The sequence below is a fragment of the Hippoglossus stenolepis genome, chromosome 3 (genome assembly GCF_022539355.2).
Source record: "Hippoglossus stenolepis isolate QCI-W04-F060 chromosome 3, HSTE1.2, whole genome shotgun sequence".
Lineage (NCBI taxonomy): Eukaryota > Metazoa > Chordata > Actinopteri > Pleuronectiformes > Pleuronectidae > Hippoglossus > Hippoglossus stenolepis.
The window spans coordinates 11,492,318-11,497,441 of record NC_061485.1 but is presented as its reverse complement, the minus strand read 5'-3'; positions in this window follow the sequence as shown (position 1 = coordinate 11,497,441).

The following is a 5,124-nucleotide window of genomic DNA, read 5'->3' as shown; positions in this document are numbered from 1 at the left end:
CATTCAAATCTTACACACTGATTTATTTTCTTTGTTGTCAATTTCAACATTTCCCTGTTATATCGTGCTTTTGGATTTTCTTTTTTTTTTACCTGCCTGTTTAAGCTGCTCCTGGTATATATATCTTTTTTTTCAGAGATATATAATGTGGCAGATATTTTATAGCTGCTCTTTCAAGTCAGATTTTTCCAGAGTTATTGGGGGGGGGATTTTAATTCTCTCGTGGCCCACTTTCATGCTCGGCTCCGTACCTCTGAATATTCGCTACACATTTCCCCCCTCCCCCCAAACAGTACCAACCATAGCACATATATTAGGCTTAATTTGATGGTTCTTTTTTTTTTTTTATAGATTTGCACATAACAGATTAAACAATATATACAGTGAATTTATTTTAAAACATTCGTGTCTGAAAACAACAGCAGGGGAATGCAGGTATTTCTCATCTGCTGTTGGGAACAGTGTCTGGTGAAAGACTATAAACATTATTACCCTCTGTGACCTGTCCAGCTTTTCCACTTTCTTTCTCACCAGGTGCAGAAACCATTTTCTCTCTGTTGCCTCCTTTTATTACTCAGAAGATTATTCTCACTCGTGCTCCTTCCCTTTCCATTTCCCTTTCACCCCATCCTGCACTTTCCTCAGATTTTTTTGCCTTTTCCCTTCACCCAACCATTTCCGACCAGAGGCCATCCAATTTCCATGTGTCTCTTCTCCGCCTGCATACCTGCAGGAAATGCTTCTCGAGCATGTAGATTAGTTCATGCATGTGCAAAGACATGAGCTTGGCGTATTTAATGTGCTTGTCAGCGGGGAGACGGCTGTCAGCATCAAGCGTGCAAGGATGAAACACACCTAATGTTAGGTGATGCCATGTCAGGTGCTGTGAGCATGCAAACCATTCATTCAGTGATCATAGAGACACACAAGCACAAACATGCAGCCTGAATATATACAAATACATTGTCGTGAGCACAAGATGCTTTGCAAACACACATGAAAATGCATGCATGCACGTTTACACGCAATTAATTAAAAAAAACATGTTCTTACTTGTAAAAGCATTTACACACACAGCGCACAGCACACAGCACACAGCACACAGCACACAGCACACACACACACACACACACACACACACACACACACACACACACACACACACACACACACACACACACACACACACACACACACACACACACACACACACACACACACAGTTCAGTAATGGTAGTTTGGGATTTGCTGCCCCCTGCTGAGATTTTAAGAATAACCTCAGTTCCATGTCACAGCAATTGTGGATCAAAGGGGAATAAAAACTGATAAAACTGAGTGTGGAAGATTTTTAAATGCTGAAAGATTAACAAGACCTTATGTCAGCCTTAGTTTATTAAAGGTTAAATAAAAGCTATATGCAGTATATGGGGTTTTCTATGAACTCCTGCTTCATTACAGTGCATTTTAATCACATTGTTTCACTCTTTTGAATCAGATGTGACACAAAAATGTCTCACAACGATCTCATAGGGTTGTCATTCATTCCCTGACCCCAAATTTTGAAATTTAGCTTCATCCTCATTCAATTAAATGTGATCATTTAAACTTCCTAATTTCTACATGGCTTGTTCTCCTCTGTGATTCATCTGTGTGTCCTCAATCATGTCAGAGTTTGCACATATTTCTCTCACCCTCCTTCTCTGCATTTGGTGCTTCTTCCTCGGCGCCCCTGCCTCCAACCTTTGTAGCCATAGAATTAGTCTCCCACTCAGCCATGGACACACACACACACACACACACACACACACACACACACACACACACACACACACACACACACACACACAAGGAATGGCAGCAAGCTACTGTGCAAGGTCATGTGATCCTCTTGTGAAATATGGGGTTTATTTTCTTGCCCAAGGACACTTGGAATAGTGAACAGGAGGAACTGATGACTGATCACCAAACCCTGCGTTAGTGGTCCACCCGCTCTTTCACCTGAGCTCTGAGGTTGAAGGTTGAGGTGAATCACGCAGGAGGTTTATATTTTGGTCAGGTTGGTGCAAATGTCATGAAATGGTTAATTAATGTATTTACCAGGTAAACTAAACAAAACCTATTGTAGTGAGAGCTCTACTTGCTGTGGGACTATGAATAAATTCTAGTCTGTAAAGAAATTTTTATGTCAGTAAGAAATGTATCGTCTAATGAACGGGTAACTGGTCTAATATAAACTGTGTCCTCTCTGCAAGTGAAGTCATTTTTTTTCTTGCACATTTTTAACAGTTTTTGCTCTTTATCAGAAGATCAGGATAAGAATCTAGGTTGCTATGATCTTTAGGCAAGGCTGACTTTTGGCCACGGTGCGCTGTGTTTCTATCTTGGCTCTGTCCTGAAGCGCTGCCCCAGAACACAGAGCGTGAGTCAACTAATCTGTTATGCCTTCTCCATAACCACAGGGCAGAACGCAGCTTCTCTCCTCTTTCCCTCTTTCTCACTGCTCCTCTTTCTGCTGCCTCTTGTTTGCTCGTCTGTATCAGTCGGTGTCTCCATCATTTCTGTAAATCTGCGTTTGTGTCAGTCTGCCCGTTAAAACTGTTATTGTATCAGATGATGGTTTATAGTTTGGCTTGTTTCTCTTTTGTTGCCCTTCGCCTGGCATCCTGTCTTCTTCCTGTGATGTCACAGGAACCTGTGGTCTGTTTTTTGTATTTGTCTTCTGTTTGTCTCTTTGTCTCAAGTAATGAGTTGAACATATGGTGTTTGGATATTAACACGTCAAAATTATATTCTCTATTGTGTTTCCAACAGCAAATTGCAAACCAAGCTAGTGACGAACTAATAAAGAAAGTGAAATATCTATTGCAGTAAGACAAAAATATGAGTGGAGTATATATAGTATATATTGTATATAAGTATATAAAGTCAAATGTTTGCTGAGACATTAACCATATCACTGCGCCCAGTGGACCATGCACTGTTTGTGTATCTCTTTCAGGTTTTCAACTAACAGGGCAATAACCATTTTCCATCCGTGCAATTTAAATCTCATATATGTGAAATACAGTTACACAGCATATCATTTGCTTACATTATACATATTATATTTTTTATTTGTTGTTTTTATATATTCATTACTTTACTTTATTACTTTTACAGAGTGTGTATTTCACTATTTCCTGTTTGCTGCAGTATCACGGTAAATTTACTAATCTTGTGTTATCTCATCTTATCTTAGGTGGGAATAATTTCACTTTACTGTTAGAAATCTTTGTCTTGCTGCCATAAGAAACACAAAACACACACTGACTTCAGCGTAATCTACAAAAAACATTATAAAATATATACAACATAAAAGTGAGAAAGTTTAAAAAATCAAGGCTGATCCTAAATCCTCTCAGCTGCAGTAGTTGTTCAGTTCCAGGAAACTTCGATACATACCTGACTATGGTTTGTCCACCCCTCTTCTCTCCTGGAATAATTTTTGCCCATAAAATGCCTGAGGAAATTGTATTCATAACATTTGCAGTGAATGTCTGCCAGCCAACACACTGATTTAGATAGAGGTTTTAGATTAAGCTTATCTCTAAAAAGAAAAATCTGAAAGTCGTATTCAACAGTATTTTGAGGGGGACTGACTTTCCCTCTGACAGTTATCTAACCCTCATCTCACTCTGTGATGGGTTTCGCTTGTTTACAGAGTCCAGAAACTTTTCCTGCCCATAACGTGTCCTCAGAAGTTTTCATACAGCGGCAGTAACACAACGCATCAACAAGAGAAGATTTACTTCACATCATCCAGGGATCAAGTCAACGTGTCACCTCCAAATCGCACACACACACACACACACACACACACACACACACACACACACACACACACACACACACACACACACACTCGAAGTGATATAAAATGAAAAAGACACATTCCTTATTTTGAAAGCTGGTCCTTTACTCCAGTCGGCTCTTATCAGGATTTCAGTGGTGGGACAGAGTTTATAAGACACACTGAAGACATAGAGCAACAAATACTGTATGTTATTTTATTTTTCATGATCCTTCTTTCTTGGTATCTTGGTATCTTGGTTTTGTTTGATAGAGACAGTGAAAATACAGAAATGAACAAAAGCTAAACAAAACAGAAACTGAGGGAATGTCAAAGTCACTTTGTGCTGAAAGATAGTCCTGAAAATCCAGATTCATTATTTAAAGTAACAGAAATGACACCACACAGGTGATTTCCAATGGGAGAAAAGGAGAAATCTTTCATTTATCATAGCAGTGAGAGGTCAACATTAATAATATCTCATGTCTCCTGGTAATCAGTGACAGAGAGACAGTGAGTCAGCGTTCACAAATTCAGGGTCCTGAAGCTATATGGAATTCATCCATCGATAATTTTCACAATTTTCTGTGATTTTTCCCCAGCATCGTGTCAAAAGAGGCATGTAACTCAGGTCGAGATTTAGTGGAGCTTCTCCGGGAAGTTTGAAATATGATAAAATTATACATTTTAATAAGGGTGTTAAGAATGTAAGTTGTCCTGCTCAAACAGGAGCAACAAAAACACCTGAGGAATACGTGAGTGAATGTCATACAGTCACAGATCAGGAAGATGTCGATGCTTTAAAATGTTCTTTTCTTCATGTGACATTTCTTGTGCCATGTATTTCTACTTATATCTCAACTACATCTTCATAATGTGACATATAGACCAGTATAAACATTAACAATCCCAGTATCTCATATTAAAATCTATATCAACTGATGTTTAACAACTAGCTTTTTATATCGCGTCATTATTTATTCATTCAGTCATTTGACCTTTATAATCTTGAACAAATTGTCTTTTGCAATTTGCTCGTTCATAAAACATTATATGTGGGTTTTTTCTGCCTATATTTCTACATCTTTACATCATATAACTGTTAATCCAGTTGCAGTACTGGATTTGGTAAAATGTCATCTTATCTTTCTATCATCTACTTTATCTTATCATTTATTTTTAAAGCATCTCAACGATGTTTAGAAGCAAATGTCAGTATCTCAGAGGATTTCTTTAGGATAACTGCACAGCTCAGTTGTAAGATTGAGTCAAATAACCAACACCAGAGTCGACGC